Here is a 20,381-nt window from a genome sequence, read left to right as displayed (position 1 = left end):
GTTCTAAGTTCTAGGGGACTGATGATCACAACAGTTAAGTCCCACAGTGCTCAGAGCAATTTGAACCATTTGAACCTCCATCCCCTAGGCCAGAACTGGCGAGATTTTTGCGTTGAATAATTTCATGGCCGTTTCTAGACTGAGTAGGCGGATGTTTTTGATGTCCTGTATTGCTATTATTGATTTGGCCGCTCGTTCTGTTGTATGTTTTCTGAAGCATTTAGGTGCTATTAGCAATATGACCCCTAGGTATTTGAAGTCTGATGAGATTTTTTTTTTGTCCTCTGATGTTGATTTCCGCATTCTTGGTTGTTTTGTCTCCTTTTCAGAAAATCACCGTTTCTGTCTTTCTTATGTTTACGTGTGGTTTGTGTTCACTGCACTATTTATCTATTTTCTTAATGATTTTCTTCAGCTTCTGTATATCTGTTGATCCTACGGCTATGTCGGTCGTCAACCTGTGCTTCTTCATTTTCTCCAATTCGCAGTACTTCTTCAGTGGCAAGAATGTACAGCAAAGGGCTCATTGGGTCACCCTGCAGGACTCCGTTCGATTGCAGAATGAGGTTCGAAAAAGACAGGGTTGTCAGATATTGTGATTAAGTTGTATTCAACAATTGACTTGATTCTTTCCCATACGCTATCTTCTCCCATTGTGTTGTCCAGTTTTCGGACTATGAGATCTCTTTCCAGTAAGTCAAAGGCCTTCGTGAAGTCTATAAACACTGTGTAGAACATTTGTTTGTTTTGTAACGCTTCGTCGGTGTTGTTTAGAAGAAGCCTGACTGCCGTAAATGTTGATCTGAACAAAAGGGGCCAGTTATGTGTTAATACGCGCAATATTAAATACGTGCAAGAACTAAGACGAAATAATAACGCCGGAAGATCAGAAACGAAGTACTCGGATTATAAGGGGGGGGGGGGGGGGGGGGTAAGACAGGTATGTAGTCTTTCACCCCTACTGTTCAATTTACACATCGAATAAGCTATGACGGAAATAAAAGAACATTTCAAGATTGGAGTCAAAATTAAAGGAGAAACGAAATCACTGATCATATTTATTTATGGCATTGCTATCCTCAGTGAAAATGAAAAATAATTTCAAGATCTGTTGGCCAGAATGAATAGTGAGTACAGAATATGGACTGAGAGCATGTCGAAGAAAGACGAAAGCATTCAGAAGTAGCAGAAATAAAAACAGCGAGAAACTTCACATCAAGCGTACACGAAGAAGACAAAGTTAATGGATTCTGCTGCCTAGGCAGAAAAATAACCCTAGGGAGACGGAGCAGGGAGGGCATAATCCGGACTACAGCTCGCAAAACTGGCATTCCTCGCCATAAGAAGCAATGTAAAGCATGACCTTAATATCAGGAAGAAATATCTGAGAATATAACTTTGGAACACAGTTTTGTATTGTAGTGAAACATGGACTGTGGAAAAACAGGAACAGAAGGGAATCGTAGAGTTTGAGGTGCAGTGCTACAGAAGAACACTGAAACTTACGTAGACTGATAAGATAAGGAATGAGGAGCTTCCTGCAGGGGAAGGCAATATATGAAAAACTCTGACCATTGGACACCTGTTAAGACATGAGGAAATAACTTCCGTGGTACTGGAGAAAGCAGTACAGGATAAAAACTGTAGAGGAAGTCAGAGATTGGAATACGTCCTGCAAATAACTGAGGAAGTAGGTTGCGAGTGCTACTCTGAAATGGAAAGATTGGCACAGTAGAGGAGTTCGTGGCGGGCCGGTTCAAATCAGTCAGAAGACCGATGACTAAAGAAAAAAAATACACTGTATATGGTGTTGAAATGTTGGGAGTATGTTATTGTTGTCCAACCTGTAATAACGTACTTTGTGACTGGAAAAAATCATTTACTAAAAGAACATTATTGACGTACCTAGGATTAGTGCGTAAATGGTAGAGGTAAGGATCTCAATTCAGCGTAAAAAAGAAAAAAGATCAATAAGATACTTCCAAGTGCCTTCGACGTATGAAAGGAGGAGACTGAATTTGTGTAAGTTAATATAGGAGGTATGAGCACAATAACCAGTCAATGTATTTCAGAGTGTTTGATGTACTGTGTAACTGGGAGCGACTGATGAAGCGTGGGTCAAGCTGTGCTGCGGCCGCCGGCGACATTGTTGCGATCAACGTGTTCATTGGTTTTCAAGTTTTCGGTAGCCAGAAGAATTATCCGTAGCAGGAGACTAAGCAGCACACAGAGCAGAAAATAATGAGACTTTTTGATTCCACCTAATGTTTGGGGGGGGGGGGGGGGGAAGAGACATTTAAGTGTGTGATGTCTTAGTTCTCTTTTTTCAGGGTAGTGAGCAGGAGAGACGGATATACTTATTGCTGATCCCCTACAGATTGAGCTCTGTTAAAGATGACACCAATTACTTCCTTAGGCACCTGTAGATGAATGACATAAGGCATGTAATGAATTTTCTCACTATGAGAGTACTGAAGAGCGATCCGTTTCAATTTTTAGAAACCATTCGAAGCCAAGATCTCACAAAAAATTTTATATTCTCTTTCTCTCTCTCTTTCTTTCTCTCTCTCTCTCTCTCTCTCTCTCTCTCTCTCTCTCTCTCTCTCCCTCTCTCTCTCTCTTTAGTTTCTCTTTTTTTTGCATCGTATTCATTTTACGTTGACATGTACAAGCTGTCCAGTAGATTAACCTCGGCATATTATAAACCTTTGTCATTGTTAAAATATTTTAAAAACAGGCAGAATATTGTCCAAAAGGCCATGTCCATATGTGCAGAGGTCAACGTAAAATTTACACATTTGCTATACATGACAGGTAACACTGTTGAAACCGGTTGTCTTGAGTAAAAAATGTTTTGTGCGCTCTTGGCTTTTCAATGGTTTTTAACAATAAGACAAGTAGTTCTCGACGAGCAGAACTTTTTATGTGTATGCAACGGTGCCTTGTACGAAGAAGAGCACGAACGTTTAGTTCGTGGGTAAATTTGATGTAGTCGTCAACTGTTGTAGTCTTTTCTTACGCTTACCATGTATGATGTATGTAAAAATCATGATTTGAAAGTAAACTAGGCCTTAGTCAACGGGACTGCCTATTCTTACGTAATTATCTCATAAAATCATTCGTAATATCCCTTTACACTGCCTGACGAAAACAGTGAAGCATCTGGAAGAGCTGGTCAGATGCTCGTACAAATACACGCAGTCGGCGGGTGTGTAAGTGATTATGTTTACAGTTCTCTGATACAGTTCACGGCCGCCAGAGTGCTGTTATACGTGTTTAGTGTTGTTACCAGATTTGATAGGGCATATAAGGGGCATTAGCAGAGTCAGGTATGCAGTGAACAGTCTGAAGCACACAGGTGCCGCGTACCCGTGTGAGAACATTTCAGCACGTGAAGAGTTTGAAGGGAGCCTCGTTGTTAGTCTCTGTTTGTCCAGCTAGTCGATTTGTGTGGCATTCAGTTGTGACACTGGCACGATGTTGAACTACTTCGGAACAGGTAGGCATACACGTCGTTTATCTACTGGTCAATAATTGGCAACCAATGCTGTACAATCGTAATAAAGTCATGAGATGTTCAATTGACTCTTTTATTAGAACATGTTACCCGTTTCGGAATTAGAGCCTTCTTCAGACATCACAAACTTCAACTCCTTCCTAACCAACTAGGCGAAAGGAGTTGGAGTTTGTGATGTCTGAAGATGGCTATAATCCCGAAATGCGTAGCATGTTCTAATAAAAGAATCAATTGAACATATCATGACTTTATTGCGACTGTACAACATTGGTTGCCAATTATTAATATAGAAATGATCGCAGGCCTCAAACGAGATTTTGTGTCCAGCTTCTGGTCAACCACGTCCGACCACTACAAAGGAGTGTTATGTTATGCATCAAGCACATCGTAACCTCCTCATTTCTTCGCCTTAGCCAGAGGGCAAATAATGAACTCTCCGCAATATTCTGCGATATCCTGGGCAGTTAGGCGGAGACTTGCAACAGCCAGAATGGAAATCATCACCCAGTGTGTAGAGAGCTGCTTTTCAAGTCCGGCCGTGGTGACATAAGCGGGAAGCATGAGCAGCAGATTAATGCCGTTGCACTGTGTTCAGCGATGAACTGCGGTTCTGCACAACCTCGCGTGATCATTGTTGGCAAGAATGGCGACGAATTCCCGATTTATGCAGAGGTGATGAGGTATTATTCCTCGCGACATGTTGTGGGGAGCCATCGGGTACGACATGCTCATGGGTGTAAGTACTCAGGAAACTGTGATGACACAATCGTGTGTCAAGTACATACCCCCCTCAAGTGATCAGATCCTGTGACTATAATGCTATTACAGTGGACTTTTTCCTTTAAACTGAAGAGCCAAAGAAACTGAAACACCTACCTAATATCATGTAGGGCCCCTGCGAGCATGCAGAAGTGCCACAACACGACGTGCCACGCACTCGACTAACGTCTAAAGCAGTGGTGGAAGGAACTGACACTATGAATTCTGCGGGGCTGTCCATAAATCCGTAAGAGTACAAGGGTGTGGAGAACTCTTCTGAACTGCACGTTGCAAGGCATCCCAGATATGTTCAATAATGTTCATGCCTGGGGACTTTCGTGGTCAGCGGAAGTCTTTAAACTCAGAGGATTTTTCCTGGAGCCACTCTTTAGCAATTCAGGACATGTGGCGTTGCGCCTTGTCGTGCTGGAATTGTCCAAGTTCGTCGGAATGCACAATGAACATGAATGGATGCAGGAGATCTGACAGGATGCTTAAGTATGTGTCACCTTTCATAGTCGTATCTAGACGTATTAGGGGTACCGTATCATTCCAGCTGCACACGCCCCACGCCATTATACAGCATCAGCTTGAACGGTGCCCTGTTGACATGCAGGGACCATGGTTACGTCAGGTTGTCTCCATCCCTGTACCGGTCCATCCTCTCGTTACAATCTGAGTCGCGACTCGTCCAACCGGATATCGTTTCCAGTCATCAACAGTCCAAGGTCGGTGTTGAGGACCCAGGCGATGCGTACAGCTCTGTGTCATGCAGTCATGAAGGGTATGTGAGTGGGCCTTCGGCTCCGAAAGCCCATATTGATGATGTTTCGATGAATGGTTTGCAAGCTGACACTCGTTGATGGCCCGGCATTGAAATCTGCAGCATTTTGCGGAATGGTTGCACTTCTATCACGTTCAACGATTCTCTTCAGTCAACGTTGGTCCCATTCTTGTAGGAACTTTTCCCGGCAGCAGCGATGTCGGAGATTTGATTTTTTCCTGATTTCTGATAATCACGGAACACTTTTGAAACGGTCTTACGGGAAAATCCCCAGTACAACGGTACCCCGAAAATGCTGTGTCCCCTCACTTGTGAACCGACTAAAACACCACATTCAAACTCACTTAAATATTGCTAACCTGCCATTGTAACAACAGGAACCGATCTAGCAACTGTGCCGGACAGTTGTTGTCTTATCTACATCTACATGATTGCTCCGCTATTCACAATAAAGTGCCTGATAGAGGGTTAAATGAACCCCCTTCAAGCTGTCTCTCTATCGTTCCACTCTCGAATTGCGCGCGGGATAAATGAACACTTAAATTTTACTGTGCGAGCCCTGATTTCTCTTATTTTATCGTGATGATCATTTCTTTCTATCTAGGTGGGTGCCAACAGAATGTTTTCGCTAGCGGAGGAGCAAACTGGTGACTGAAATTTCATAACAAAATCCCGTCGCAACGAAATACGCCTTTGTTTGAATGATTGACACTCCAATTCAAGTATCATGTCTGTGATACTCTCTCCCCTATTTAACGACAGTACAAAACGAGCCGCCATTCTTTGAACTTTTTCGATGTCATCCGTCAGTCCCACCTGATGCGGATCCCACACCGCACAGAAATACACCAGAATAGGGCGGACAAACGTGGTGTAATCAGTCGCTTTAGTAGACCCCTTGCACCTATTGAGTGTTCTGCCAATGAATCGCAGCCTTTGGTTTCCTCTACCCACTCATTGCCAATCGCAGCGCTGTTTCTGCGTGTTTACATATCTCTGTAGTTGGATATGCATGCCTATACCAGTTTCTTTAGCGCTACAGTGTAATTTCTGAGTGGTACTGTTTTCTGTTTGAAGTTTCTGATTTTGCCACTTCTTTGACATGGTGATTAAGTTCTAATTTCTCTCTTTACTAGTCCAACATTTACAGTTTTATTTTCTTGTTTCTCTTCCTCTGCCAGAATGCTTGCTGCTCCTTCACTCAGTTTTTCTTTGTAGTGATTGTCTGTTTTGTACTGGTAATGTGTTTGAACCCTTTTTCTAATAGCTGTGTATCTTTCTCGATCAATTCTGTAACTATGACATTTATTTCTTTGGGTGGAACTTGTGGAGATGGGTGTACCGTACGTCGTTGCATTTTTCTATCTGGTTATTTTTGTTAGTCAGTCTTTCGATTTTTCGTATGTGTTCGTTCCGTGTACATTGCAGTGTTCTTGCCGTGACCTGTTCATTTTTCTGTGTTACGCCAGTCATCACCATTGGGTTGTTGGTAAATGCAGATAGCTCAAGTCGTACATCACACAACATTTTATGAAGCATGAATTGCTTGATATAAAGCGATTTTTTTTTAACCAAAGCCTTCCTATAGCAATGAGTTCTCATTTTTACGTTAAATTAACGTAATAATTAACGCCAAATTGTGTCGCATTGTCGCAACGGATACGTTCGTCGTAATTCCCACATTGGTGTCTGCTGTTATTTCACGCAGTGTTGTTTGCCTGTTAGAGCTAACGACACTACTCAATTGCCACTGCTCTCGGTCGTTAAGTGAAGGCCATCGGCTTCTGCGTTATCTGTGATGAGTAGTGATGCCTGAAATTTGGTATACTCGGCATATTTTTGACACTGTTGACCCCGGATTATTTAATTCCCTAGCGCTTTTTCTCGAAATGGACTATCTCATGCGTCTAGCTCCAACTATCATTCCGCGTTTAAAGTCTGTTAATTCCCGTCGTACGGCCGTAATTACGTCGCAAACCTTTTCACATGAATAACCTGAATACATATGACAGTTCCGACAATGTACTGCTCTTGTATACCTTGTGTACGCGAAACTGTGATTTTCTGTATACCTGCATATCACTGCCCAATCGCTTGTGTCACCTCATTGTAGATTATAAATGCAAAAGTTTTTGAGTGTGTTTGTCACACTTCCACGCTGAGGCGGCTGGACAGACTCGGATGAAATCGTTATTCGAGATACCGTTACCCTGAATTGCCACTTAGGCTACCTCATATACAGGTGCTTACCACAGGGTTGGGGTCAGGTGAAGAAGTAGTATTGCACAAGGAAGGCGAGTATTTTATTCATCCAGTTCTTGAGAATCAGAGCACTTGGTGACTTTGAACAAACTTCACACATAACACCAAAGACTTACGGAATTTTTGTCGTTGACAACACCTACAAAATAAAAGGAAAAGGGTTTACTCTTGCTACTTTTTCGTTATTCATGAAGTAAAACTTGTTGCCTGAAGCAAGACATTTTAATTTATAACTTCCTTTCTACTAACTGCATTCATGGCACATTTTTCAGAGGTTATTCTCACTTGCCACTGTACCAACGAATGTAGCAGCAAAATTATATCACTAAACGACACATAGTTAAGGAGATAAGACGTCAAATACCGATATGTGTGAAACATTGCCGCATCATGTACGACGTTTCAATTTATAACTTATTTTCTGCTTACTCAGTTGATAGTGCATTTGCAGACAGTAGCCACATATGCCACTGGATGTAGCTGCAAAATTATCTCATTCTATGACACATAGTTTAGCAGGATCGATGTCATAAATATTGAGCTACGTTAAAATGAAATTGTAGGGCAAAATAATCTACGGACACACGTGAAAATTGCGTACAAATACGTGCGAAATCTGATAAATGAAATATATTTGACAGGTGCATACATGAACAAAGCCGTGGGTAATAAACGGATCCTAAATCTCTGCCCTTGTTTGTACTTTTTCGATGTCATCCGTCAGTCCCACCTGATGCAAATCCCGTACCGCACAGCAGTACTCCAGAATAGGGCGGACAAGCGTAGTGTAAGCAGTCTCTTTGGTAAAACTGTTGCACCTTCTAATGCCAAAGAATCGCAGTCTTTGGTTTTTTCTGCCCACAATATTATCTATATGATCGTTCCAATTTAGCTTATTTGTAATTGTAATCCCTAAGTATTTAGTTGAATTTACAGCCCTGTGAGCTGTGTGACTTACCGCGTAATCGAAATTTAGCTGATATCTATTAGTACTCATGTGAATAACTTAGCACTTCTCTTTATTCAGCGTCAACTGCCACTTATCGCACCATACAGATATCATATCTAAATCATTTTGCAAGTCGTTTTGATCATCTGATGACTTCACAAGACGGTAAATGACAGAATCAACTGCAAATAATCCAAGACGGCTACTCACATTGTCTCCTATGTCATTAATATAGATCAGGAACAATAGAGGGCTTATAACACTTCCTTGGAGAACGCAAGATATTACTTCTGTTTCACTAGATGACTTTCCGACTGTTACTACGAAAAGTGACATTTTTGACAGAAAATCACGAATCCAGTGGCACAAGTGAGGCGATACACCGTAGGCACGCAGTTTGATTAGAAGACACTTTTGAGGAACGGTGTCGAAAGCTTTCTGGAAATCTAAAAATATGGAATCGATTTGACATTCTCTGTCGATAGCAGTTATTATTTCATGAGTATAGAGAGCTAGTTGTGTTTCACACAAGAACGATCTTTTCTGAATCCGTGCAGACTATATGTCAATAAATCATTTCTTAGAGGTACTTCATAATGTTCCAATACACACTCCTGGAAATGGAAAAAAGAACACATTGACACCGGTGTGTTAGACCCACCATACTTGCTCCGGACACTGCGAGAGGGCAGTACAAGCAATGATCACACGCACGGCACAGCGGACACACCAGGAACCGCGGTGTTGGCGGTCGAATGGCGCTAGCTGCGCAGCATTTGTGCACCGCCGCCGTCAGTGTCAGCCAGTTTGCCGTGGCATACGGAGCTCCATCGCAGTCTTTAACACTGGTACCATGCCGCGACAGCGTGGACGTGAACCGTATGCGCAGTTGACGGACTTTGAGCGAGGGCGTATAGTGGGCATGCAGGAGGCTGGGTGGACCTACCGCCGAATTGCTCAACACGTGGGGCGTGAGGTCTCCACAGTACATCGACGTTGTCGCCAGTGGACGGCGGAATGTGCACGTGCCCGTCGACCTGGGACCGGACCGCAGCGACGCATGGATGCACGCCAAGTCCGTAGGATCCTACACAGTGCCCTAGGGGACCGCACCGCCACTTCCCAGCAAATTAGGGACACTGTTGCTCCTGGGGTATCGGCGAGGACCATTCGCAACCGTCTCCATGAAGCTGGGCTAAGGTCCCGCACACCGTTAGGCCGTCTTCCACTCACGCCCCAACATCGTGCAGCCCGCCTCCAGTGGTGTCGCGACAGGCGTGAATGGAGGGACGAATGGAGACGTGTCGTCTTCAGCGATGAGAGTCGCTTCTGCCTTGGTGCCAATGATGGTCGTATGCGTGTTTGGCGCCGTGCAGGTGAGCACCACAATCAGGACTGCATACGACCGAGGCACACAGGGCCAACACCCGGCATCATGGTGTGGGGAGCGATCTCCTACACTGGCCGTACACCTCTGGTGATCGTCGAGGGGATACTGAATAGTGCACGGTACATCCAAACCGTCATCGAACCCATCGTTCTACCATTCGTAGACCGGCAAGGGAACTTGCTGTTCGAACAGGACAATGTACGTCCGCATGTATCCCGTGCCACCCAACGTGCTCTAGAAGGTGTAAGTCAACTACCCTGGCCAGCAAGATCTCCGGATTTGTCCCCCATTGAGCATTTTTGGGACTGGATGAAGCGTCGTCTCACGCGGTCTGCTGGTCCAACTGAGGCGCCAGGTGGAAATGGCATGGTAAGCCGTTCCACAGGACTACATCTAGCATCTCTAAGATCGTCTCCATGGGAGAATAGCAGCCTGCATTGCTCCGAAAGGTGGATATACACTGTACTAGTGCCGACATTGTGCATGCTCTGTTGCCTGTGTCTATGTGCCTGTGGTTCTGTCAGTGTGATCATGTGATGTATGTGACCCCAGGAATGTGTCAATAAAGTTTCCCCTTCCTGGGACAATGAATTCACGGTGTTCTTATTTCAATTTCCAGGAGTGTATTAAGAAACAGAATATACTGTGTATTACTCGGTTTACGTGCAGTATGAGGAAAGTAAAAACTTAAAACAAAAATAGGTTTAAGCATAGAATCTCGAAACCACGAACCCCCGGTTTACCGGACTGCGCTCTTCCAACTGTGCCAATTCCTGCCTGGATGCTACGATATCATAAACGGCTCATGCGTCGTCCGACCTGTGCCAAGAATGAGATCAAGCGATCTTTGAGTGACGGGTATAGTGTGGCGCTGCTGGTACGCTGTGTTAGTTTGAAGACTGGTGTTTGTGTCTCGTAGGTACGACCGCAAATGAATGTTTCAATGTCAGCAATTGTTTCTGATGGTGTCCCGTTTTGTTGTCTGTGAGAGTACCTTGGATACCGCAGAGGATTTGGGTGTTGCGTACAATTTGGAGGTTGTAGGATAAGCATTCCCGAAGGCAGTTAAGTGTTGGCTATTTGTGTAGATCTGTGGAGGATAGTATTACTACGAGACAGTAACTTGTTGTATACTCTGAAGTGTAATCGAGCGTCGTTCTCGAGTTTTTCTTGACCGTAGGATCAAGTAAAAGAACAAATGGACTGAAATTGAATTGTGGTTACTAGTGCATTTAGCCCGTACTCATTGTTGGATGCGGAATTACAGAGATTACTTTACCTAGCTGAAAAAGACGGAAAATCCAACTGCTACCATTATTTTAGTAGTGCGTGAAAAGTGACATTCACTCGTGTTTGTAGTGGGTTCCCAAGAAGCCGAAACCGGAAGTGGTTGAGGTTTTGAAAATCTGGCTTTAAGATGAGCTTGAAAGTAATGGTCGCGCGTTGGGTATGTTAGGTTTATTTACTTATTTGCAGTTTTATGGGGTTGAGTTTTGGTATTAGATTTGTGGTCACTTGCTTACACCAATATTTGCCTATGTAAAGATCTGATTACTTTAAAGAGCGAAAATTAATCTGATTCGTTAAAATTAAAACTAAGTCCCCGTATTGTTGTTATACCCACTATTCTATATAAAGTTAATTTTTTAACTTTGAAAAGGGAAATAAAAGAAATAAACAGATAAAGGTTGAAAGTTTAGTGATTCGATTTATAACAAGTAGAGCCAGCAAACTCAAGTGAGAGATATAAAATAAATAAGTGAATGATGAGTGTTTCAAAAGAAGTATTTTAACAAAGTTTAAGGACACAAAGTATAATATTTGCGTAATTTCTGGAGAGGTAACTTTGGCGTTGAAGTTAAAAAATATTTCAGTTGACAGTTATAAATCAATACGCAAAGATTTACTTACGAAAACTTCTAATTTTGTACAAAAACCATATTTAAACTTTATTAGTGGAGGTATCGCTAATCAGAGGACGTAAATAACTGTTGCTTATTTCCATAGTAACAAATACATCTTTGACCTGAGACGTCAACTGCTTTATGAAAGTAATTAAATGCAGAAGCTTTTTATAGATTTTGGAACACGCAATTTGTAATATAATAATTGCATTTAATTATGCAATCATATGCCGCGTGTAACGTCATTATCATCTAAGTAACAAGTTAAGAGGCGTCAATAGTTCAACTGTCAAATATAATTTTCATTAATAGCAATTTGTACAGTACACTCGTCTGTGGTGTATTGATGATATCTACAATTATTTATGGGATAACTCAAAAACATCCGTGGGATCGTTATAATATCGTAGTATAGGAAAGTTTATTTACCAGTTCTATCAGGTACAAGAGTGCTGATTGTTTTCAGAATTACTCACGCAGTATTTCAAACAACCGGTTATCTTCTGAGAAGCTAAATTGAGATCTGTTGCGTCTCTTCACAAAATATTAGCAATCATTGCCTCTGTTTTTACTTTTTTCGCGCTTTCCTCTTGTACTGGGTTGGGGTGACGCCTGAATGCTTGGTCAGGCTGGATACGTGGACGCTCCTAGGCGACTAGGCCGGTGCACTCCAATCTCGGGAGGATATGTTTCCTGAAGATAAGAACAGGGACGAAACTTTTCTTACCCTAAGGCTTGCTGATACCCCGTAGGACCATCTCCAGCATTGATAATGACCTCAGATAAGCGTGAAAGTCAGTCCACAAGTATGTTCAGGTAAGCTACACTCAATCATCATTAGATACTACAGAGCTGCCAGACTGCGAGGATGTTCACTGCTACTTTTGACTCACAGTTTTAAACACTTCTATGCATTTTCTGTGTGATTATGACTGGGTGAATTAGAGAGCGAGTAAGATTTAATCCGGTGCCTCGGTGTTCTTTAAAGCGGGAGGGTATGGGAGCGACCTGCTGCTGTCATCCGGGAAGATGTGAGAATCCACAGCTTACTAATCCTGGCTTGTATGAGGGATGCAACATTTATTCGCCAAGGATGAAGAAATGAACATCGTGTTTCACCTTCTAATCTGATGTAATTTATTCTATTTTCCTGGGGAAAAACTGAGTCTCAACTTTACCTTCGATGAAGGTGGAAGCTGAAGTAATGTGGTACAATTTGTGCCAAGGCTGTGGCTTCAACACAGGTCTCCTGGGTTGCTATTCCAGTATTGGAGACCCTAGAAAATATTCACAATTTTTGGAGGCGAAAATGGGCTGAGGCATGAGCTCAACTTTGTGTTAGGGAGGGCACTGGACTGCACTAGTCCGCGCAGATGTGTTAGCTACAATGCCAATGAGGTGCAGTGGAGAACAAATCTGCCTCGCAAGTAGCCGACGAGGTTCACGTCCCAGTTTAGCACTAATTTCAACTCGTTACTTCAGCTTCTATCCTTATCGAAAATAATCCTGATTTATCATCCCATGTAGGCTTTCACGGCCGGCGTCTTCATCAGTAAACACTTCCGGGCTAAATTACCGTGGTCGGTCTGTAGAACTTCTTCTCCCTGACGTTTCGTTCTCAACTACGGAGAACATCTTCCGAGGTGGGTCGTCGGAAGATGTTCTCCGTAGTTGAGAACGAAACGTCAGGGAGAAGAAGTTCTACAGATCGACCACGGCAATTTAGCCCGGAAGTGTTTACTGATGAATCCTGATTTATGTTCACGGTAACCTGAATCAGCGGGACTCAAATTATAGAACGAAAAACACACAAAAAGTTCACAGAATAACCTCTGCTCTGGACCATACTTTCCTGTCTGTGCTGGCGAAACGCCTCATTGGACTGTTGGAGCACTATGCGTTTTGTATGATTTGGAAACGGGCGTAATCGTGACACCATCGACCACATTCCACCGATACATCCAGATACTGCCCAGTTTCTATGTTAGTGCTGTTGGGAATGCACAGGGACGGCGTAGGTTATCTTCAGTCAGAAAGATTCCCAATAATTAGTAAGAAAATGTTATTTAATAAATATGAAGAAATACTCAACGTAAATGATGCTTCTTCTTGTGTACTATCCAGGACAATTAGATGTATGAAATGATTAAAAGTCCTCTAAACTACTGAAGTTCTGTCTCTGTGCCTCTGAGTGATGCATACGTGGAGTCCAGAGATGGCCTACGATGCCTACGGAGCCTAAATTTCGGAGACGACGGACGAACACCATAACTTCTACACTCGGCGGTACCTGGAGACTGTACACAGCACGGGCGCTGAAGACAACTGTCCGCCGTAGCTGAGTGATTCAATATTTAACGAGGCATCGACCAGTCTCCAGCGACACACGTGATGTCCATGGGTTCATCTACTAATCAGATGTAATTAATTGTATTTTCGTGGGGACAAACTGAGTCTCAAATTTGTCTTCCATGAAGGTAGAAGCTGAAGTAGTGCGGTAGAATTTGTGCCAAGGCTGTGGCTCCTGGCGGACCCCGTTAAAGTTCGCACCAGCAATCCATACGGTTGCTGGGCTACAAGTGTTTCGAGAACGGCTTACCGGTTGTGGTCCTGAACTCTCTGGAGTCGTGATACCGTCACAACAATTTCCCCAAGGAATGTGTGCGACCCTATGTGTCCCTGTGAGTAACAGCCTTTCCCTAGTTACCAATTCCAAATGTCCATTATACTCAGTTCCTTTTGTAAGGTTCGTTCGGAAACCGAACGAGATGGACATCTATTCACTGATTGCAGAAAAATCTGTTACGGGTGAAACTGATTATCACTGACGAGGCGTGACACCCGTTTCCGATCCCTGTCGGTTAGGACACCTTTACGACTACAGGAATTAAAATACAAGGTGAAAGGATATAAATGATACGATTCGCTGATGACATTGCTATCCTGAGTGAAAGTGAAGAAGAATTAAATGATCTGCTGAACGGAATGAACAGTCTAATGAGTACACAGTATGGTTTAAGAGTAAATAAGAGAAAGACGAAGGTAATGAGAATTAGTAGAAATGAGAACAGCGAGAAACTTAACATCAGGATTGATGGTCACGAAGTCAGTGAAGTTAAGGAATTCTGCTCCCTAGACAGTAAAATAACCAATGACGGACGGAGCAAGGAGGACATCAAAAGCAGACTCGCTATGGCAAAAAAGGCATTTCTGGCCAAGAGAAGTATACAAATATCAAATACCGGCCTTAATGTGAGGAAGAAATTTCTGAGGATGTACGTCTGGAGTACAGCATTGTATGGTAGTGAAACCGGAAGAGAAGAGAATCGAGGCATTTGAGATGTGGTGCTATAGACGAATGTTGAAAATTAGGTGGACTGATAACGTAAGGAATGACGAGGATCTACGCAGAATCGGAGAGGAAAGGAATGCGTGGAAAACACCGATAAGGAGAAGGGACAGGATGATAGGACATCTGCTAAGAGATGAGGGAATGACTTCCATGGTACTAGAGGGAGCTGTAGAGGGCAAAAACTGTAGAGGAAGACAGGGTTTTGAATATGTCAAGCAAATAATTGAGGACGCAGGTTACAAGTGCTACTCTGAGATGAAGAGGTTACCACAGGAAAAGGAATTCGTGGCAGGCCGCATCAAACCAGTCAGTAGACTGACGACCAAAAAAAAAAAAAAGTCTACGTGACTGATGACCTCAGATGTTAACCATTTTTAGCTCTAATTCTAAAAGAACCAGCTGGCTCGTACACACCACTCCACTAGTGTGTCTTAGGTCGGCGGCGGAGGGTCACTTGAACTGTTACTCACTCCACGGATCTGCAAAGCGGCAAAGTGATCAGTGTATTGTCCAGAAAGCTAACGTGTTCGCATTTGCTTCTGTCCCTCATACTACATTTCCTCTATGAGTTCTTCCATATATAGATGAAAAACCACGGGGGATAACCAAGTTATTGACCTGTACAGTTCTAAACATCTCCCAGTCTTTCTATATGTTCCACCTCTATTACTGTGTGTAATTGCTTGAATGTATACGTACTTCATCCCATTCCTCTGGGAAATCTAGTTAATCGACCTGATAAACAAGATTTGTGATATAGCTTGATCACAGTGAGTTTTGATTGTACGTTAATGTTTTCCTAATCTAATTTTCGTGGCATAGTACTTTATCAGAATGAGATTTTCACTCTGCAGCGGAGTTTCAAGTTTCTTTGTACTTTTTATTTGCTCCTCTGTAACTAGTACTGTATGTAAAAACGGTCCAGCCTCAGGGGCCAGAGGCTGTGGTCATGCGTGTATGAGCTGTGCTTGTTTGTTCGTGTGTGGGTGGTTTATTTAGAAGAAAGCCTTTTGGCCGAACGCTCTCGTGTTTAGCAAGTAGTCTTTTTGTTGTGTCTGTCTGCGAGTTAAAATTACTTCTGCAAGGTGATCCACGAAGATATGCAAATACTTTAATATTTTATCTTACAAATAAAACTAAAGAAAAAAGTTCATGCAAACATTTGTCTTCGAATGTACAGTTACCGAGTTACTGCTAATAAAAAAAAAATTTGCCTGAAATTTAGTAACTTCCCTAATATGAAGCCATTGCAAAACTGTACGAAGTTAAAGTAAAGCACGATTTCCATTTACTTCGTTGTTACTGATCTGGTGAATGTAATAGAACATGTGCCAGAAGTGGTCTTCGGTAGTTTTCCAGAACATCCAGAAAAGCGAAGAAGTACTTTCTTAAAATTTTAAATTTATTAAATACTTGGCCCAATTTGTTTTTTGAATGCCAGACAACTGCATATAGTTTTCATCAGAAGTTATAGGGAATTTAATTTCGGAAAAATTATGGTAACAACGTTAACCGAAACTGGTTGATTGTGTCAGATAATTTGCTTTTATTAGTAACATAACACGCATGAATTCCTGTTAAACAGGAAAAACAAAGCTAATTGTTAAGGAAGTTGTTCAGTGTACACACAGTCTCACCGTACATTCACAATCAATGTTGAAAATTGTCTCCACCGATTTCAGTGCATTTAGCTGTACGTGTGTGAACAGATTTTGTTCCTCGTTTCAGTTTCACATGGTTGTTCTTAATTTCGTCTATTGCTTTCATAATGCGAGCAAGTAATGCCTCACGTGTACTGACTTTGTTTAATTAAATTCATCAGATCAGTAACAACAAAATAAATGGAAATCATACTTTCATGAAACCTCGTACAGTTTTGCGATAGCTTCATATCAGCGAAGTTGGTGAAATTCAGGCAAAATCTTTTATTAGGCGTAACTCCTTAACGAAACATTTGCAGACCTGTGTTTACAGGAACTTTTATATTTAGTTTTACTTGCAAAATAACACATTAAAATATATGCGTATCTTTGTGAATCACCCTGCATATGATGAGTAGCAATGTATTCTTTTGATAATATTGCCATTGTTCCACCCTGGATTTTCCCTTGTTTGATATGAAAATAAGTCTTTGTTTAACATTGCTGCAGAAAACTCGAGACTTTCTTCACCAATTTACTTCGAATTTTTACACAATTCTCCGAGAAATATTTGGATGGACAATGTCTGTACATTTTAAATGTATGTAATATGTAGCAAAAGTCTTGCACTTTTCTCTTTTTCTCCCTCGCTATTTCTTGTGGTTGTTTTACAACTACGTACAGATTTTCTGTTAAGAAACAAAATGCTATGCTGTGCAGTGAAAATGTGCGATTTCGTTGTCTTTCTAATAGTTTTAGCTTTGATTATAGGGCATGTAAACCATTAGAGAAATCTCTTCTCCCCTTTATATTCTTTCTGTCTGTATACAGTTTTACACAGAAAATTGTAAATACAACGATAAACTGTTTTGTTTTCTTCCTCGCAGTTGCTTATAAAAGAAAAAAAAGGAAAGCCGCATTCATTGCTAACGTTGTAGTGCTACTCGTTTGCATATAAAAATATAATTTGTGAAATGTTGCGATTGGAGCTACTATCCTCACAGACCCAGCAGCTTATGAGGTCTCTCTAACGCTCCGTATACTAATGACCCTAACTGATTTACTCATTAATTTAAACGATTTGAATTCCCAATCAAGATTTTATTTGCAATAATAATAAACAAGGCTCAGTGTCAGAGAGAGAGTGGAGGCGGAGTGGTTGACAGAGACGGGATGGAGGACAGGAGGGGGGGGGGGGGGAGGGTGGATGAAATGGACATAGAGAGGTGGAAGGAGGAAGTGGAGGCAGTAATGAGAGTCGGTAGCAGGAGATGAGCAAGGAGAGGGGAAAGTAGCTGATGGACGGAGATAGGTGGGAGCAGATGGAGGTGGACAAAAAAGAGGTGTAACGAGGAGACGGACAGAAAGATGTAATGCAATAAAATAAAATGTGAGCCGTGACCTATACAAAAAAGAAACACACATTAATGCAATGGCTCAGCATAAAACAGAAATAACTAATGTAGGAATATTATTAACAGTGTAATACGTTGTTTAATTTAGCCCATCATGTATAAGCACTCAGTAAACTAGCTCAGTTCTCAGGGTAGTTACGTAATCGTCAATACATCGTCGTTTCGTCTCGATTCCCTAATATAAGATAACAAGAGTAGCATCTATAAATGAAATCCTATAATGGAACTGGAATCCTGTGACCAGACCTTTTCTGCCTGGGATGTTATCTCGTTATATAAAGAACATCTGTAAATAAAATTGTTAAATTATTAGTAGATGCGTCCGGTCTCGTGGCATCTGAAATAAAATTAATTGTCTTAACCAATGGCACGTCCCATAGATGAGCTAAAAGAAAAATGTTAAAGATTTTTCTAAGATGGCGCCTAACAAGGAAAATTCTTTGCTAAGGCCCATATCTACTTAAGACAATAAAGGTATCTGATTTACAATAGACTGAGCACATACACAAATTCTTTTGACAACATAACCATCATATTTTTCGGGTTTTAAGTGGAACTTACGTTATCAGCAGGTACAGCAAGATGAGCTTTACACAAGAATGTCCTCTTAGGGCCGAATCCAAGCAGATAAGCGAATGACGAAGGATAGTTCATGCATAGAAGCGCAAGAGTCCATGGAATAATATGCCCATTGTAGTTCTATGTCTTCTTCTTCGGCGTACTTGTCGATTATTTATAAAATTTATCATAATATTTAGTTTACATTCTTTTTAAACCCCAGTCCATTCAGGAGAAGCAGTCAAAGAGGACGGACAAGGAGGTTAGGACGTCTGTCCCATTCCCGTACATAGTTAGCAATTGCGAATCATTGCCGGATTTGCAGTCACAGGTTGATCAGAATCCTCAAGTGCGGCTCATCTGCAGATATGAGAAAGTGTCTAATTTGAGGATCTGAGACCTTCATTCCAGGGTACATCTCATTTCAGGTGCAAAATATGACACGTATGTTGTCAACCTTTCTGTTACTATTGCCCACAATGTGGTGAGTTTCGATATGTGGTAATAAAAAAGTCACTGCTGCGAACAGTCAACGGCGAAGTAAATTTTCTGGTCCTTTTTAATCAGGCCTGCAAACGAAGCCGTGTTGCTGCACGGGGAGTGTAGAGACGTGGTAACTGAATTAAAGCGGCGCCGTGCGGGGTGCGGCCCCCCCAGGCGCTCCGCCTCTACGGCTCCCTGGGCTGCCGTGCGGACTTTTTTATCAGCTCGCGCGGCCCCTGTGTTCCCATTCCGCACCTACCGGCTGGCGCCGCGCCAGCGGATTGCCGAACAAATGGGAATATACGAGTACTTTTATGACAAACTCCGGTTTTACGGCCCGACGCATATACCAGTGATTGAATTCCCGAACTCCGTGCCGTGTTTCGCGGGCGTTTCGGCCGGATGGTTGCGAATCCGTCGGAACAGTATGGGGGCGGTCCGCGGGATGCGTTGCTTGGCGGAACGTGAGGTAGTAGCTCAGCTGTAGCAGTGAGCTGGGATGGGGCCGGTGTGACGCACTTCCACACCGTAAAGATCGTGACAGTCGGTATAGGATCACTCACTGTCTGGAAAACACAATGGAGGTAGTTACAAACAAGGACGTACACAAAGGAACAAAGATCTTGTAAGCCTCCCTCAAATCTTGAGCAATTACAAGTATTGTCCAAAGTTACGAATACATTTTACACTACTGGCCATTAAAATTGATACACCACAAAGATGGCGTGCTACAGACGGGAAATTTAACCGTCAGGAAGAAGATGCTGTGATATGCAAATTATTAGCTTCTCAGAGCATTCACACAAAGAACGCGCCAGTGGTGACGCCTACAAAGTGCTGACATGAGGAAAGTTTCCAACCGATTACTCATACCCAAACTGAAACTGACCGGCCTTGCCTGGTTATACGTTGTTGTGATGCCTCGTGTAAGGAGGAGAAATGCGTACCATCACGTTTTCGACTTTGATAAAGGTCGGATTGTAGCCTATCGCGATTTCGGTTTATCGTATCGCGACATTGCTGCTCGCGTTGGTCGAGATCCAATTACTGTTCGCAGAATATTGAATCGGTGGGTTAAGGAGGGTAATACGGAACGCCGTGCTGGATCCCAACGGCCTCGTATCACTAGCAGTCGAGATGACAGGTATCTTATCCGCTAGGCTGTAACGGTTGGTGCAGCCACATCCCGATCCCTGAGTCGACAGATGAGGACGTTTGCAAGACAACAGCCATCTGCACGAACAGTTCGACGGCGTTTGCAGCAGCATGGACTATCAGCTCGGAGACCATGCCTGGGGTTACCCTTGACGCTGCCTCACAGAGAGGAGCGTCTACGATGGTGTACTCAACGACGAACCTGAGTGCACG

Source organism: Schistocerca gregaria, chromosome 5, assembly GCF_023897955.1.
Source record: "Schistocerca gregaria isolate iqSchGreg1 chromosome 5, iqSchGreg1.2, whole genome shotgun sequence".
Taxonomy (NCBI): domain Eukaryota; kingdom Metazoa; phylum Arthropoda; class Insecta; order Orthoptera; family Acrididae; genus Schistocerca; species Schistocerca gregaria.
This window is presented reverse-complemented; position numbering follows the sequence as displayed.